Source organism: Papaver somniferum, chromosome 3 (assembly GCF_003573695.1).
Source record: "Papaver somniferum cultivar HN1 chromosome 3, ASM357369v1, whole genome shotgun sequence".
Classification (NCBI taxonomy): domain Eukaryota; kingdom Viridiplantae; phylum Streptophyta; class Magnoliopsida; order Ranunculales; family Papaveraceae; genus Papaver; species Papaver somniferum.
Window position 1 is genome coordinate 38,004,175 of NC_039360.1, and position 19,603 is coordinate 38,023,777.

The following is a 19,603-nucleotide window of genomic DNA, read 5'->3' on the forward strand; positions in this document are numbered from 1 at the left end:
TGAATGATCTCCCTGAAAATTTCATGACTATGGAGAAGGCAGTATCCATGATGTTGGAACTTAAAAAATTCTTTGGAAAGATGGATTTGGATGTGAAAGGTTCTAAAAGCGATCTATTTCATGAATCATGATAATCCAAAAGTGAAATGGAATAAGCCAAAAACTATAGATGGTGATATATCCATAGTTGCAGAAAAGTCTATTTCAGTCACTTGTGGTGAGCAAGACATTGTTCACCTCAACACAACTTGATTGTGTTGTAAGTGCATCCTCACTAAGGAATGCCCTGTTACGTATACGGTGAGGGAAGCATGATAATTGAGATACACATATTGTGTTAGGTTAGATATTGAATTTTTGGTAAAGCCGTAGGATTCATGATTGGTTTCTTCTAAAATGTATATCTATAAACTTGAGCTAGAGTTATGTTTTTATTATTTTCTTAAAGTACTTATAATGATCCATATAACTTGTGTATAGTTTATGTCTACCTAACTTGATTTATGTTTAAGGTTCTTGAATGTTTAGGTTTGAAAATAGTAGTTCGGGATGTTTGGACTTCATGGTACACATACCAGGTATGCATGCCATCATTTAAAATTAAAATCTATGGATTTTAGTTCGCATCAACCGTTTGCGAACTGGCATGTAGACGTCAATATTTGACAACTTTTTTTGGTCGTAACTTCTTCCTCCGAACTCGGAATGACCTCATTTTTTTTTCCCATTATCTTCCTCTTTTAATTCTATTCAAAATGGTGATCAGAATTTATGGATTTGGATGATTTAAGATTGGTCTTTGTCCCGTTTCTTGTTTTTGAGTGTTTTGCTCCGTTTCGTCGCACTTGTTCCATTTCTCTTGGACTTGGATTCTTGGAGTACTTCTCTTCTAAGCTCATTTGTAGCTTTGTAAGAATGCTATTGGTGAATCATAAAGAATAAAGTTCAAGAATCCACTGTTAACGGAATTTTGTTCAATAGCTTCTTGTTGAGGTGCACGCTCTAAATCAGGCTCTAAATCGGCAGAAATAACTTCTGAGGCTGATATTGGTTCAAATTCAGCAAAATATGGCACACGAACATATATTGGCTCAATTTCACTCGTTGAGCAATATTATTTTTTTTGCAGTTGTGGTTTCCTCATTAACAAAATTTCGGGTGTCTTGTGTTTCCTCTTCCGCATTATATTGTTTATCTTTATAATAATTGGATTGACGCAAGTTGTACGTATTCAACCTAAGCGGATACGTCCATATAATTGTGATCAATTACGAGACTAGTTCTTGAATAATTCGTCTCTTGAAAGATAGATAACAAGTTTAATTACTTGGTAGAATTCCGATTGGATTATTTGGATACGACTAGAATTCGTCCAAGTACTTTTGTTTTCAATCAGATTTACAGACTTATTGTCTTATACATATTTATTTTCAAGGATAATTAAGTTGGTTCGCTTGATATTATATTAGGTTTTGTCTATACAGGTTTCCGAACGAAAAAGTTGATGGTGTTTTAGTACCCCTGCTTTTTCAATATGTATATATAGTTGATATCTTTATCTCTTCTCAATCAGGAAGTCTAGAGATGGAGTCCGTGAACCCGAATACTTAGTCGATCCTAAAAATAAATCTCCAAAATCCAAATATTTAGATCCAAATTTTGCCAAGTATGAAACCTATTATATATATTTCAAGATACGAATTCTACAAGAAACAAGTCTCATAATCGATCTTAATTATATGGACGTATCTAATAGAACTGAATACGTACTACTTGTGTAAATCCTATTATAAAGATAAACAATATAAAATAGTAAAGGGAAAACACAAGACACTAGAAGTTTTGTTAACGAGGAAACCGCAATAACAGAAAAAACCAGGGACCTCATCCAGAATTGAACACCTAACCGTATTAAGTCGCTACAGACACTAGCATACTATCATATCAGAATATAGTTGTGACCAATTCCACCCTCCAAGCGATTCAGTTATATTCGATCTCCTTACGTCTCTTGAACCTCACAAGGCTTTACGCATTAGCTGACGTCCTTTACAGCCTAAGAGTTATTTTAGCCTAATTGAAGACTTTTGATACCAATTTTCCTCTAACAAATAATCCTATTTGATTTACCTTTTGATCAAAGGTCAAGGCTTGGAAATGTGTTTGCAATAGAAAAGGGTAGTAAACCTCGCAAATACGGAATCCAAAAGGCGACATCGTACTATAAGGAATGACGGGACAAATAAAAGTAAACATCGGGTTTCAGCGTGGTGGATGCATCATCTCCGTGTAACACTATCATCGGAAGTTTATGGGTTCACCGTCTTAAAGGAGTAGTATATCACTAACACATTTGATTCTCAACACTGGATGGAGAAATGCATATCAAAGGAGACCAAGTCCCTGCACATAACTGCCTAGCCGAGGAAATTTTAGCTGAATATCAAGCGAGTACAAACAATACGCACTCAAATGAATAAATGAAAAAAGAAAGGCAAAAAAAGGACATTATCGACCAGTACTCTGCAGATGCGTCTTCGGTGGGGACTTCTGTGGCGGATGATTCAGTAAACGATTCCTCGGAGGAGACTTATGGGAATTAGGATGCTGCGAAGATTTACCATGAAGATCATCTCCCCCAAACATAATCTCTGAAACACGGTAAGAAAGAGAAAAACTTAAAACAAGCTAATCATATAAGAGAGCAGAGATTTGCAATGAAGAACATGGGAAAGTATATATACTTTGGTATGAATTATGTTTTTCATCACAAAACTCAACAAACATATAGAAAACAATTCCAACAAACCCAAAAAAACAAATTCAAAGCTATTGAGTCAATCAAGATGAAATCAACCAGAAAAGAGAAGTCCCAAGCATCGAGATTATCAAAATTGGAAAATCGAAAGCACAACAAGGCGTTTGTACCATGATAAAATTACCATATATTGGGCCAGAATATTATCTGGGCCACCATTCAGCTGTCAGCCAAGCCTGTCATCCAGTCAACCGACGCAGCTCTCTAACCGGCCCATTGTTACATAAAGTCAACGACTGGTCAACCGACAAAGTCAACGATCAAAATCAACCTTCGGTCAACAGTTTCCAACCAAGTTGCCAGGTCGTGCTCCCATCCAGTCCCCCGGCCATGCTCCCCGACCATATCCCCCGGCGATGCTCTCCGGCCAAGTTCGCCGGCCATGTTGCCCAGCCTTGTGCACATGCGAAGTCCTCCATCCAGATTTCCAGCAGTGCAGCCATCCAATTTCCATCCAGATCTCCAGCAGTGCTGCCAACTAGTTTCCAGCCTTGTTGCTAGTCTTGCTATCATCCAGTCGCCAACCATCCAGTCTCCAACCATGTCTCTAGTCAAGCCAGTCTCCCAGCGGGTCATACCATTCAAAGCTTGACAGTCGCAGTCAAAAAGCAGAAAGGAGGCATGCAGAATTAATACAAGGAGCCATGCATGGCAGATAAATTCCAGGAGCCATGCAGGGCAGATTAATGCCAGGAGGCATGCAGGAGCCATGCAGGGAAGATTAATGCCAGGAGGCATGCAGGGCAAGTAAAGATGATTCATGCCTACCTCGAAATTAGGGAAGAGGCTAATTCGCAACTGTATAAATAAGGGGAATTATAACCCTAGCAAGAGGAGGATGGAGAAAAATATACAAGGAAAACCCTAAAAGGGATTAGAAATTATTGTAACACACACATCAATAAAATATTTCTCCCTACGGGGATTTGTACGTGGATGTAGGCAAACCATGCCGAACCACGTTAAATTCGTGTATATGATCCTTAAGCTTGTTTTGTGTATAATCCTAGTTCTGATCATCATCACCAATATCATCGTGTTTAGTGCCTGAAAATATTTCTGGGTACAAACATTGGCGCTGACTAAGAGGATTACGAGAAAAGGAATCGCTTTTTCCCGTTGATAAAAGTAGTACAGAAAGCTTCAAAATCGTGTCCGTTAAAAACAGTTTGGACGTCGCCAAAAATTACTGCTGCAGTCCAGTTGATCGTAACTGCTGCAGTCCATCTTTGCAATTCGAGGTTAGATGAAACTATCACCTTCGAAAACCACCGAAACTGCATCACTCAAAGTTCGATGAAATTGTTGCTAGGACGTTCTGTCCTCAGCAAAAGATGGAGTGAAAGCATCATCGAAACGCCAGGATGTTAGATCCACAACATATACAAGTCCAAAGTTTGAAGAAATTGATTTCCAGATAAAGTAGCGGTATCATGTTCTAGTTCACAGTTTATCAAAATCACCACCACCATGTCCGAGTTCCAAGTTCGAAGCTACCTGCACCAGCTGCATGTATGACAGAGACAGGAGGCGAAAACCCTATAAAAAATCTCCAGAAAGGCATCACAAAAGTTTCTTGAAAACCTCAAAAAAGGAAACCAACGACCGAAGTCATTGTCGAAAAGCCTGAAAATATTTGCTGAAAGCCTAAAACGAGGACCGAAACTGTTGCTGAAGGTCAAAACGAGAATCAGTTGCAGAAGGTCTAAAACAACTATCAGCTGCTGAAAGTGAGAATAGAAACAGTTGCTGAAAGTCTGAAACAACCAACAATTGTTGAAAGTAAAAATCAGCAGAAAGCCAGCGGCCATGCCCGACGGCTTTCTCGGCCAGCAATCTGGATGCAAGTCCGGCAGTTCTGCTCACCCACTTCAACAGAGGTTTTGTTCACTCATGTCAAGTTTCTTCACGCACAAAGGAGGTTTTGTTCACTCTTGTTAGAGGTTTCAGTCACCCCTGTTATGTTTCTGCCACCCACTTCATTTTCCACTTCTGCATACCACGTAAGGATGCCACGTCAGCGTCATATTTCCACGTCAGCTTGCCAAGTCAGCATCACACTACCATGTCAACTTTCCACGTTAGCTTGACGCATCGGCATTGCACTGCCACATCAGCTTGCCACGTCAGCAGAGTAGGCACAGTCAGAAGTCAGCGGGCAGTGACTTCAGCAAACCAAACGCCGTCACAGCCACTATGACGCTGTTACAATAACAACCAATCACATCGTCCGTAGGTAACGGCGTTATAACGCCGTTAGTAGCACATCAGAGGTCAGCATTACATCGTCATAATGACGTTATTGATGACGCCAACGTAGTGACACAAGCATAGCATCATCAGGCGGTCGCCTTCTCCAGTGCCGATCTTCTTCTCTGGCGACAACTGCAACCAGTCCGGCGGCCAACCCCGGCGGCCCTACCCGGACGGGCTTTTCCGGCGGCCAAACTGATTTCCATTCAGCAGTAGCAGTCGTGTTTCTGTGATTCTCGGAGTAACTTATTTCAGTGGTCCTCGGATATTTCCACCCCATTGGATTCTACTGCAGGATATTTACGCCCCACCGAGCCAAGCCGAGTCGGCTCAGCCAATTGAGTCCCTAGCCGGACCAAGCCAATGGCTCGCTGGATTTTTCTACCCCATATTGTTCGCCTTGCGGATTTATATGCCCCACTTGGGCTTGAGCACACTATTCTTCTTGGGTTTGGTCTTCAATTTTGCTTCCTTTATATCTTCTTCATCCCACCTCCGAATTGGGTGATTTTTGGCTCGTTGCGATCGCGTGTTAATTTCCAACATTATGAGGGCGGACTTTCAATTTTTGGAGAAAAATTAATTTTTAGAATTTAAAATGGCACATCGAAAATGGTCGCATTCAATCACCAAAGGAATGCTACAGTCCTGTTGATCGAACTGATGTAGTCCAGTTTCTCAACAACTGCTGCAGTCCATCTTTCCTCACAACGGTTATATTCCAGCTGATCACAGCTGCTTATATCCAGTTCCACGACAACTATCTGCAGTCCAGTTTGATTCAACTGGCAGCGCCACTGTTACAGAGCTGAGATGCTCGAACCGTCTTCTTCAGCATGATATCGTATCTCACACAATAACACTTTTAATACGGTGCGTATACAATTTCAATATTTTTGATTTTTTTATCAAATCATGCATACTTTTGTTCAGTGAAACATCTACAATTTGGCGAGCATTTTCGCATGCAAAGCATGTGGAGATGCACACATTTCCATTCTGCACACATATGGAATAGTGGGATTGGCCCCACACGCGGATTTCAGATAGCAGACACCTTCAACTTCATCTCATGTGTAAGCAAGATGCAGCAAGGCTGTGCACCCTTGTGCGAGCATTGAGCAGAATGGCAATCACTATCTTCTGAGGGCGAGTTGCATATCACTTCAACATGGATGACCATCACTTGGGGGAGAGATATATAACACCTCATGGTCTAAAGTAAGCTTTTTGGGGTGAGCTACGTCACACTCCACACGCTTGGGAGCGAGTTACGTAGCACCTAAATGCGATGAGAAATTCAGCCGCTAAAAATCAAAACAAAGGGTAACCCAAACTTCTTAATCCTCTAACGAGTTACAGGATTAAGAGGGGGCGAGCATATACCCTAATATTTTGATGAAATTATCGCAAATAGAAAGATTAATAACTTCTACAGTCCATTTGATCGAACTGTTGCAGTCCAGTTCCTAAGCAACTGCTGCACTCAGTTGGACGCAACTGATGCAGTCCAGTTTTGCTAGCAACTGCTGCACTCAGTTGGCGCAACTTATGCAGTCCAGTTTTGCTAGCAACTACTGCACTCAGTTGGACGCAACTGATGCAGTCCAGTTTTACTCGCAACACTTATAGTCCAGTTGATCGAACTTCTATAGTCTAGTACCACGGCAACTGCCACAATCTAACTGATCGTATCTCCTACAGTCCAGCTGATCGCAGCTGCTGTAGTGCAGTGTAGCTCGCAACTCCTGCAGTCCAGCAGGTCGCAGCTGCTGCAGTACAGTCTAGCTCGCATTTCCTGCAGTCCAGCTGATCGCAGCTGCTGCAGTTTAGCTTTGTTCTTTAATGATGCAGTCCAACTAATCAAAGTTCCTGCAGTCCATCTTTGCTCGAAGCTGTTGCAATCCAGTTTTTCCCATTACTGCTGAAGGGCATCTTTATATGGTTGTCGCCTTTTCTCCTAATAATTCTGAATATCATTCTTGGTAGCGGTTCAGTACTAACAGCTACTGCTATCCAGTCTGTCAGAAATTAGTATCAGTCAGCAAATACAAGTTTCGTTTATAACAACAGCCGACACGGGTTCCAGTTGAGTGACTTCAGCTGTTGCAATCCAGTTTTGCCCATTACTGCTGAAGGGCATCTTTATATGGTTGTCGCCTTTTTGCTAATAGTTCTGAATCTCATTCTTGATAGCGGTTCAGTACTAACAGCTACTGCTATCCAGTCTGGCAGAAATTAGTATCAGTCAGCAAATACAAGTTTCGTTTACAACAACAGCCGACACAGGTTCCAGCTGAGTGACTTCAAATATAGCTCGTCTTTTCTAACAGCTGTTTCCAGTCTAGTTCTACGCAACTGCCACAGTTCAGTTTCACATCAACAACTACAACTCATTTTCAATACTACTCCGCTCCAGTGTCATGCTTCTGTTGCAGACCAGTTTGTCCTTCATTCCAGATTTTGTCTACAACAATAGTTTGTGCTCACTTGCTTCCCATTGATACCAATCACAATAGACTCACTTGGGGGCGACTTGGTAGTGATTTTTAAAAACAACGAAGGAAACTTGCTTTACGCTTCAATAACAAAAATTCACTCTTGGGGGCGAATTTTATCATTGAATGTCAATACAAAAAAGAAAACGAACTTCTTAATCCCTCAACAAGTTGGGGTTAAGAGGGGGAGATGTTTGTGCCATGATAAAATTACCATATAGTGGGCCAGAATATTGTCTGGGCCACCATTCAGCTGTCGGTCAAGCCTGCCATCCAGTTAACCAACACAGCTCACCAGCCGACCCATTGTTACATAAATTCAATGGCTGGTCAACCGACAAAGTCAACGATCAAAATCAACCTTCGGTCAACAGTTTCCAACCAAGTTGCCAAGTCGTGCTCCCAGCTAGTCCTCGGCCATGTCCCCCGGCGATGCTCCACATCCATGTCCCCCGGCCATGCTCCCCGACCATTTCCCCCGGCCATATCCCCCAGCGATGGTCTCCGTCCAAGTTCGCCGACCAAGTTGCCCAGCCTTGTGCACAGGCGAAGTCCTCCATCCAGATTGCCAGCAGTGCAGCCAACCATTTTCCATCCAGATCGCCAGCAATGCTGCCAACTAGTTTCCAGCCTTGTTGCTAGTCGTGCTGTCAGTCAGTCTCCATACATGTCGCCAACCATCCAGTCTCCAGTCAAGCCAGTCTGCCAGCGGGTCATACCATTCAAATCTTGACAGCCACAGTCAAATAGCAGAAAGGAGGCATGCAGAATTAATACAAGGAGCCATGCAAGGCATATAAATTCCAAGAGGAATGCAGGGAAGATTAATGCCAGGAGGCATGCAGGGAAGATTAATTCCAGGAGGCATGCAAGAACCATGCAGGGCAGATTAATGCCAGGAGGCATGCAGGGCAGATTAATGCCAGGAGGCATGCAGGGAAAGTAAAGATGATTCATACCTACCTCGAATTTAGGGAAGAGGCTAATTAGTAACTGTATAAATAAGGGGAATTATAACCCTAGCAAGAAGAGGATGGAGAGAAATATACAAGGAAAACCTTAAAAGGGATTAGAAATTATTGTAACCCATACATCAATAGAATATTTCTCCCTACGGGGATTCGTCTGTGGATGTAGGAAAACCATGTCGAACCACGTTAAATTTGTGTCTATCATCCTTAAGCTTGTTTTGTGTATAATCCTAGTTCTGATCATCATCACCAAAATCATCGTGTTTAGTGCCTAGAAATATTTCTGGGTACAAACACAAGGAAACGACAAAAAAAAAAAAAAAAGGAAAACTCAAACAATTTCTTACCTTCAATAGTGACGGTTTTAAAGAACCATGAGATAATACCATCAACAACACCAGGAAATATGATCCACGAATCAAGTGACGAAGAAAATGAAACAACCTGGGTATCAAGCAATCGATAAATTCAAAATCGAGATGTTTTTTCTGCGGTTATGACACGAGAAGTAAAGAAGTAGAGTTTCATTTTCACAAGAAAAAATGAACTTAAGAAGAAAAACGTTGAGGGCATGAAATTAAAGACTTCATGTCCTTATGATATCCCTTTTTATACTCTAAAGAGTTTAAACCGCCACGAAAATCAAGGAGAATTTTGTTGCAAGTAGTGGTAATCGTGAGAAGTTTACTTCTCATCATACCATTGGCAGAATACGAAAGAAAATGGGGAAAATATAAATAAAAAAAACCACGCCCTACACATGGAAGCATCACAACCAAAAATCATCAACATGGGGTTTATACCCGTAGAAATTTTTCATCCTCAAAGATTGTTTTAACCCATCTCGAGACAGATTCAGAATAAACGGACCATATGTGGTCATACTAATATTGACTAGACAATATTGAAGGTACAACTGTCTAGACGTAGGATAAGCCAACTACATACATTAAAGACAAATGAGGCACATGACAGAAGTTGTGCGGCTAACATGGAGGTGGATGAGGGAAGAAAGAGTTAATCCACACCAAATGCATCGTGATCCCGTGTATAAAAAATCATACCATGTTATGAATATCGAGGTAGTACGTGACAACTAGCATGGTGAGCTTTATCTGAAGTTCTATAAGTGGCTAACTCCACAAATCAGCAAGAGGTTAACAATTATGGACACATGGTGTATAGAGAGAGAAGGCAGATATTATGAGAGAATAAGAGTGAAAATGAGGGGTACTAAGTACACCACCAAATTTTATTTCGGAAACCTCTGTGGATAATCTTGTCAAAATCAGTAGCACATATCACCTATAAAGATCTGATACATGATATAAAGACAAGTTTAACTTGGATGATCTCATGAATCAATATCAAAGTAATAACCTAATATATACCCAAACTGTATTAAGAACCAAATACCAACTAGAACAAGTCTTATAATCTTTCTTTCAAGATACGAATTATCAAGTTTAAATCTTGTAGCTTCCATACAGTGTTTTAGGCTTTCAAACTGTTTAGGTTATTTTAACGTACTACTTGTGATATTTATATTATAAAGATAAAAAAATATAATGTGAAAAATACCAACACAAGGCACCATAAATTTTGTTAAAGAGGAAAACTGTAAAGAAGTAAAACCATGGGATCTAGTCCAGAACTTGAGCACCACACTGTATTAAGATGCTACAAACCCTAACCTACTATCAAACTTCGGACTGGAGTGTATTTGAAACCAAATCGACCCTATGATCAATTCAGCTTCAGTTATGCTCCTTGACGTCTCTTTGATATCGCAAGATCCAATCATATTGCGTCCTTTACAGACCTAGGAGTTGCTTCAACCTAAGTGGAGACTTTTATGACCATTTTTCTTCTAACAGAAAGCATATTTGATTTCCTTGAGAAATATTTCAATCAAGGTATGAAAGTCTACATGCTATGAGGGATCTTCAAGAAAAAGAATATATCAAGTAAACTCCAGATTATGGTGAAGTTACTCTCTTCAAAATTTATAGAGATGCCTAATCAATTCTACTTCATAAGAAAAATCTAAAAATATCTAGTAAGAATTTATTTATATATTTATCTTGTGGAATCATAAAGTCTGGGAAGAAGAGTATTTTATGATTTCTATCTATTAAGCTTTTGATCTAAAGTTTCGAAACTTAGAAGATAAATATGAAAAAGATCTGGATAGAAAGAACTATCAATTAAAAGATAGTATGACCTGGTTTCACGAATCCATTAGTAAAAACTTTCAAAGTCGTAGTCTAATATAAAATTTTACTAGAGGAAACTTAAGTTTTTAGAGGACGACCCTAGTGTACAACTAGGACACAGAAGTGCCTAGATTTAGTTTATAGTGTAAATGAAGTCTTCTATTTATATTAATAAACAATGTTACACAAAGAAGCTTCTTGAATTGATTTTTATTCAGACAAGCTAAACTTTTCCTTATAAACTTTGCATGAAAGCATGTGAGAAATTTTCTTTGAATAAAAAAGAAGATGTGTGTAACAGTAAATCAGCAAGTGCTTTGCCAGAGAGACCTGTCTAAGTGGTTCTGGAACCGTCAAACATTATCACAAAACCGAATCAGTTCGTGAAATGTCCACAGTTTGTGAACTCAAAGTTGTCTCGTAACTCATGAACCTTTTGATTTAGCAAGTTCGAGAACCTTCAAAACAGTCTGCATACTTGGAAACAAAAGATGTACATGAAACATTCAAAATCAGCTAGTTCGGAGCATTCAAAGGAATTCGTGTACCTTTACATTAAATACCAGTACTATCTCATGATTGACTAGTTCGCTCTGGTTCGTGTACGCGAGTTAATTGAGATAAAAATATCAAGTCTTAATATTTAAGAGTTAAAGTTCGTGAACTGGTAAAACATTTTGTAAACTTTAAGAACTAACTTGAGTTAATCCTTAGCTTGCATTCCTCTTTACAAAAGTTCATCATTATGTTATAGTCATGCGACTTGTCTCGTTAAATAGAATGGTATATAATACGTGTATATAGTGTTAGAGCATTGCTCGGTCGAACTCGCATGTGTTGCTATCTCAACCATGTTTGTCAATGTTACTGATCAAAACTATAAGTTTTGATTTCTAGTCTACTATAGTTAAGTCTCGGACTAGGATAGAAAGTGCAGTTGAGCTCAAGGAATTCATGGCGATTTATCATACAAGACGAAGAACTACTCAAGGAACCGGTGGAACTTCTCGACAAAAAGGTATATGGAGACTTAAACTTATCTATCACTCAAAAGTCTATCTACTCTATCTCCTACTATTTGAGACAAAAAGTCGTATGTTATATATAGACTTTGATTATACAATTTTGGTATTTCGAGCCGAGTATACCTCGCCTATCTATATCTCGAAATATGTGTTGGTAAGCTTTTCGCTTCGATCAAGTTTATCTTTACCTAGTGACGAAAGTCATGATATGTTTCAATCACTTTGAAAATTGCTTTGACGAGAAATGGTGTAACAAATGTATAACGTCCTCTAAGAATGTTTCAATGATTCAAATGAGATTTTACATTACATAAACAATGGTGGACATAAGAATTGTTATGGAAACACATTTATGTATAAGTTCTATTCCTTGAACTAAAGTTTGCGAACTTTTTTGATCAAGAGAACCGGAAGAATGGCGTGAGCCAAGTCCGCGAACTCAGTCTGCGAACTGCCGAAGTTATCAAACCCGAGAATTTTCGCTGGAGTTGACAAATTATTTGCGTAAAGCTAAGTCTGCGAGCTCAGTCCGCGAACCCAGTCCACGAACCGGCGAAGTTCTCATTCCCGAGAATTTCTGCTGGAGTTTGTAAACTCTGCCAGGTAACTTAAGTCCGCGAACCTAGTTTGCGAACTTGAGAAGGTTATATATCTAAAGATGATTTCTGAACTTAAACTTATAAAGACTAAGGAATGCAGTTTGCAAACCGTGGCTATAAAAGTTCATGAACCGATTCAAGTGAATCAAATCATCTTTGCTTCAATTGTGTCTTGTGTAGTACATGAGATTTCCTTGCAATTGAACAACTCTCTAACTAGTTCATCTTGAATTCATTTGAACTAGTTATGGTGAAGAATAATATGGTTGATATGAAATGCTCATATGGCTAACCATTTGGTTAACTATTGTTGAACCAATAATGTACACGTTTGGGTACGGTTAACAAACCTAGGAGCGTGCATTTCATTTGTATGTAACAAGCTAAGTTTTCGATGTAACGGTTGAGAAATATTAGCTTGAATCTAAATCAGGTTTTCATCTAACGGTTAATATTGATTATTTTGTTACTAAGGTAACTTGGATTGCAAACCCTGATTTGAAAGACTATATAAGGGAACTCTAGTATCTGTGCAAAAATAATCCCCACACCTTACCTGTGATACTAGTTTGCGTGTTAGAGTCGTTTCTCTTTTAACCTTTGGTTTTCTTCTTCTAAAACCAGGTTAACGACTTAAAGACTTCATTGGGATTGTGAAGCTAGACCGATACTATTTTTATCGTAGTTGTGTGATCTGATCTTGCATCTTCTATCATACGAGTACAATTATATTGATTGGATTGAGATTGATATCTCCGATACGCTAGATATAAAAAGTAATCACAAACATCTTTGTCTCATTTTTTGTGATTCCGCAACATCTTGTTTCACTACCATACGATTAAGATTGTTATGAGGTAATTGATAACTCTAGGCTGTTCTTCGGGAATATAAGACCGGATTATCAATTGGTTCCTATTCACCTTGATTATTATCAAAAGACGGAACAAAACATTTTAGGGTTTATCTGTGGGAGGAAATTGATCCTTTGATAGACTTGTCTGTGTGAGACAGATTTGTTTATTATCAAGTCTTCGACTTTGGGTCGTTGCAACTCTTAGTTGTGGGTGAGATCAGCTAAGGTAATTAAGTGCGCAGTATCCTGCTGGGATCAGAGGCGTAGGGAGTACAACTGTACCTTGTATCAGTGGGAGACTTGATTGGGGTTCAACTACAGTCTAGTCTGAAGTTAGATTGGAGTGGGATAGTGTCTGTAGCGGCTTAATACAGTGTGTGTTCAATCTGGACTAGGTCCCGGGGTTTTTCTTCATTTGCGGTTTCCTTCTTAACAAAATTTCTGGTGTCTGTGTTATTTCTATTTCCGCATTATATTGTTTTATCTTTATAATTGAAATAATACAGGTTGTGCATGTAGATCATCAATTAGAATATCCAACCTTTGGTTGTTGATTTTCATTGATTGATCCTTGGATATTGGTCTGTGGTACCATCCAAGTTATTCCTTGTATTGATTAAAGACTCGTTGATTGTTATTAGCTTGAGTAAATCAAATCAAGAGAGAGATATTAACTCCTTGATATACTTTAATCTAGATTTATTCTGACTGACTAGTTGATTCTCTAGAAAAGTATATTGGAGTTAGTCCATACAGATTGCTAAGCGAAATATTGGGTGGTATTGTTAGACCCCCGCTTTTTCAATTGGTATCAGATCTGGCAAACACGTTCAAGACCTCAAAAGTCTGTGTTTGTTGCGATCTAACTATATGGACCATAAAGTCTCAATTGACGCTTCACCAGGTTTAAAAACCAACCGTAAGAAAAAGTATGATAAACTGGTTACTCTTCGAAAGAGGTTGGATAAACATATCCGGATCAACTATGGTCTTGTTGCAGAAATTGCAATTCTTAAGGATTTGATATCTGGTAATAGTCCCTTGGTGAATCTGAGAAACTCCAGTTGTTCCTGTTTAAAGAATAGTCGTAAATCAGATGGTAATCAAAGACCGGTTGTTGTGAAAACTGATATGACTAGGAACCACTCAGAAAAACTTCAAAGTTTTGGCCTGTATTGTTGTTGTGATTCTTCCAATCACCTTCAACAAGTTTGTATATCGTTTCAAAGAGTCTGAATGTTGCAAGTAATCTTTGTGAGAAAACTAAACAACTTTTTGATACTCTGAAAGGACATAAAAACTATCAGGAAACTCTAAACAGAGAAGTACTACTAGTATGGGTGCCTTTACTTTAAGATCTACGTCTCCTTTTCAATGGTTTCTTGATAGTGGATGTAGTAGAAGTATGACAGGCGATCTCATATGGTTTGTTTCGTCTATCGACTATGAAGGAGGTCCTGTAACGTTTGGAGATGGGAGTTGCTGCTACATCAGCAAGAAGGGAACGATCAAACTGCCCGGTGTTCCAGAAATTCATGATGTAATATACGTAAAAGGTATGACTGCTAATCTTCTTTCTATTAGTCAAATTTGTGACAAAGGTCATCGAGTTGTATTCAATGAAAATGGATGTGATATTGTAGACAAAACTGGGAAAGTAATTTTTTAAGGAACTCGTGGTAAAAACAACTGTTATCTACTTGATACTCAGTTTAGCAACCGTTGCAATTTGACTAAGGTGGAATCTACACATCTTTGGCATGAGCGTTTTGGTCACATCAATTATCGTCTTCTAACTAAGATCATTAACAAAGAACTTGTTAGAGGCATTCCCAAAATCAATGCAAAGATTGAAGGTATGTGTGGTTACTGTCAAAAGGGTAAGAATACGAAATTTCACCACATATCATCTCGAGATATTCTCACTAAATCTCCACTTGATTTAATTCATATGGATCTCTTCGGACTAATTCAACAACCCACTGTTGCTGGTAAGAAGTATGCTTTAGTTATGGTAGATGATTACACCAGATTCACTTGGGTTGCATTTCTATCTCATAAGAATGAAACTCTTGGTGAATTCAAGATTATTGTTAAAAGGATCCAGAACGAACAAGGTCGCAAATTAAAGAAAATTAGAAGATATCTTGGAACTGAATTCAAAGACACCAAGGTATTTGAATTCTGTGATGAACTGGGGATCATTCAACAATACTCACCACCTATCACTCCTCAAGATAATGGAGTTGCTGAAAGAAAGAATAGGAATATTCAGGAAATGTCCACGGTAATGCTCCATAACAAAAACTTACCATTAAGGTTTTGAGGAGAAGATGTTTTTACAACAGGAAAGTCAAAGAAATCCCAGAATCAGTTGAAGTTATCCCAACTGTTACTGATCCTGACATTTCTAGTGACGAGGAGAATAACACTGATCAAGCCATTCCTGACGAACAAGAACGTCTCCCTCCACGACATCTCTGGGTTCAAAGGAATCATGATCTCAACGGTATTATTGGAGGAAGAGATTCTACAGCCAAAACAAGAGGAAAACTTCAAAATATGTTGAATTTTGGTTGTTATCTTTCACAAGTAGAACCAAGGAATATTGATGAAGCTCTGAACGATCCCTTTTGGGTGAATGCAATGCATGAATATTTAAATCAATTTCAAAGACAAGATGTGTGGGAACTTGTACCTTGTCCCTCCAATATCAATATTGTTGGTACCAAATGGATATTCAAGAATAAGTCTGATGAATTTGGAACGATTATCAGAAACAAAGCTAGACTTGTCACTCAAGGATATTCACATATTGAAGGGATTGACTTTGACGAGACCTTTGCTCCTGTGGCACGCCTTGAGTCCATTCGTCTTTTGTTAGGTCACGCTTGTTTTCTTAAGGTTAAGCTGTTTCAAATGGATATAAAATCCGCGTTCCTAAACGGAATTTTAAAGAAGGAAGTCTATGTGCGCTCAACCTAAGGGGTTTGAAATTCCTAATTTCCTAGATCATGTACTAAAACTCAAAAAGGCATTGTATGGGTTGAAACAAGCACCTAGAGCCTGGTTTGAAAAACTTACCACTTCTCTCATTATAAAAGGTTTTTCAAGAGGCGGAGCTGATAAAACTTTGTTTACCAAATGGAGTGGGAAAGATGTTGTTATTGTTCAAATCTATATAGATGATATCATCTATGGATCAACTTCTGAAATTTTTTGCAAAGGACTTCCAAGTCTCTCTTGCTAAAGAATTTGAAATGATCAATGTTGGTGAATTAAAATTCTTTTTAGGATTACAAATTCAACAACATAAGGATGGAATTTACTTATCCCAAGAAAAGTATGCTCGAGACCTTGTGACAAGGTTCGGCCTGGATAAGTCTTCTCCAAAATTGAAACCTATGCCCACTACTGGTAAACTACATAGAGATGAGAAAGGATCAAAAGTGGATCAAAAGTTGTATCGATCTATTATTGGTATCCTTTTGTATCTTACAACTACTAGACCTGATATTTCTTCCTGTGTTGGTTGTTGTGCCAGGTTTCAGGCAAATCCAAAAGAATCTCATCTTGCAGCTGCAAAAAGGATCATTCGATATATTAATCACACTGTCGGGTATGGTTTATCTTATACTTTTTATACTAACACTGATCTTTATGCTTATTCAGATGCAGATTGGGCAGGATGTGTATAATACAGAAAAATTACATCAGGGGGTTTCTACTATGCAGGACTGAATCCTGTAGCTTGGCATAGAAAGAAGCAAAATTCTCAATCCCTGTCTACATGTGAGGAAGAATATGTTGCTGCTGGATCATGCTGTACTCAACTCCTATGGATGAAACAAATGCTAGCTGATTATGGAGTTGATACTGGAATAATGAAAATCTTTTATGATTACTCTAGTGCGATTCGAATCACTGAGAATCCCGTTGAGCACTTAAGAACAAAGCACATTGACATAAGGTACCATTTTATTCGTGATCTCTAATGGTATCATAAGTATGGAATTCGTGCCTTCCGAACAACAATTGACTGATATTATTACCAAACCATTAGACACTGCTACGTTTCAACACTTGCGGCAGTCTATTGGTGTTGTTTTGGTTCATTAAAACGTTTCTATAACTCTTGCCCCTATGCTTATCTCTATCTCTTGGGCAATTGAGTTTGAAACTCCAGTAGGTTTACTCCAGTTCAGTTTCTATAGTGTTTTTGTCTTGTTACTGTCATTTTTGTTTCAAAATCCTTCTTTTCTTTCGAAATTAAGGTCACTCTTGTTGTTCTTTCGGGAATGACATCAAATGGGGGAGAGTTCTTTTGAACTTGTGCTTAATGGTCATATCTTGAGGGGTGTGAGGATGTGGAATTTTAGAGGGGTTATCTTGTATCTTTAAACTTCTTGATGAATGCATTTAGCTTCGGCTTTATGATTGCATCTATAGTTGGTATGTATTTTTTCTTTTAGTCATGAAATGTCTCTTTCGGAAATTTCATTATGATACCGTTCTTGTACCTTTGCCAATTTTATTGACAAAAGGGAGGAGAATTAATATGTAATTCACACTACAAATACATGGGGTTTTCGGATCATTATGTAAGGGGGAGTGGTTTCCATGTGAGATGGAGTATTGACTAAGGGGGAGTGATACATATCACCATAGTATTATTGTTGAAGTTGTGATATAATTGAACTTTGACACTGTGTAATAATACTATGACACTGTATAACAATGATCGAGAATTATGTTTTCTCATTGTTATAGCTACGGATCTTCAACAACGGTGATGCTAAACTTACAACCTTTGGGATCATTGAAGTACTTGGAAGTGACGAAGATTTCGAGGAATGTTGAAGATTAGACATGTGGAATAGGAGCTACTAAAGTTTCTTCATCTTTTTTGTGTTCCATATGTATTGATAGTTTTGTCACTAAAATTGAAAAATGGGGAGATTGTTAGATCATTGCTCGGTCGAACTCGCATGAGTTGCTATCTCAAGCATGTTTGTCAATGTTAGTGATCAAAACTATAATTCTTGATTTCTAGTCTACTATACCTAAGTCTCGGACTAGGATAGAAATTGTAGTTGAGCTCAAGGACTTCATGGCGATTCATCATACAAGACGAAGAACTACTCAAGGAACCGGTGGAACTTCTCGACAAAAAGGTATGTGGAGACTTGAACTTATCTATCACTCAAAAGTCTATCCACTCTATCTCATACTCTTTGAAACAAAAAGTCGTATTCTATATATAGACTTTGATTATACACATTTGGTATTTCGAGCCGAGTATACCTCGCCTATCTATATCTCGAAATATGTGTTGCTAAGATTTTCGCTTCGATCAAGTTTATCTTTACCTAGTGATAGGCACCTAATGTTGTATATATTCTTATCTTTTTGAAGGTGTTTACTGTATCTTGATGCACTAATTTCCTATATTTATGCCAAAATATGTATTTTGTTTTTCTTGTTCATTCCGAGTAAAAGTGTGGTGATATTCTCTGATTTTTGTAATGACAGGAGACTAAGTAGAGTCAGCAGAGAAGGGTTGAATAATGGGAAGTGGTCACACCATGATAAGCTACACATTTCAGTGAAGGGATGCATGCGCAACAACAAGAGATCGGAGTGTGAGAGTTGACAACCTAATGGGCCGAAGTTCAGAACTCAGATTCTTCTCATGTTTGTAAACTACATGGAAAGCAAACCAAGCCCAAAAGACATTCTCATACCAAAGCAAGGTATTCATGCTTTACACCAGAGTACGTCACCATGTTTCTCTTCCCGATCTCACACATGAGAAACAAACTTCTTCTCCTCCCAATTCAGTCAACCCATCTTTTCTGTCTCCCATCTTTTATCGGCATGTCAAATCAGTCTGTCTCGTCTTCTCTCAGATTATCAAGCCATCACCTTGACAACCCAATTTCCATACGATTGCCGGCGTCAGACTCAAACCCTATACCTAGTTTACCCTATATTTCTCTTTCTAAACCTATTCCTCCATCCAATGTCAATCAACAATTCAAAATACCTAGCAAGTAGGTAGGGTGGCTTATTCAGAGCACAAGAGAGGAAAATTGATTGATTCTCTATATAACATCAACAATGGCAGCAGAGAAATGGGAAAAATAAGGCGGCAGTAATGATTAAGAAACTGACAGTTAGGTCTGAATTTGATTTCCTTTCAACGCTGACAACATCCGAAATTAGTGAAGACATTAAAATGACATTGCATGATGAAGTAGGCTACATCAGTGGTGAGTTTCAAGACTACCAATTTCCTAGATTTCTGCTTGTGTAATTACTGTCAATGGGATTGAATTGTTTGGAGGAAAACTTTTCGTATAAATAG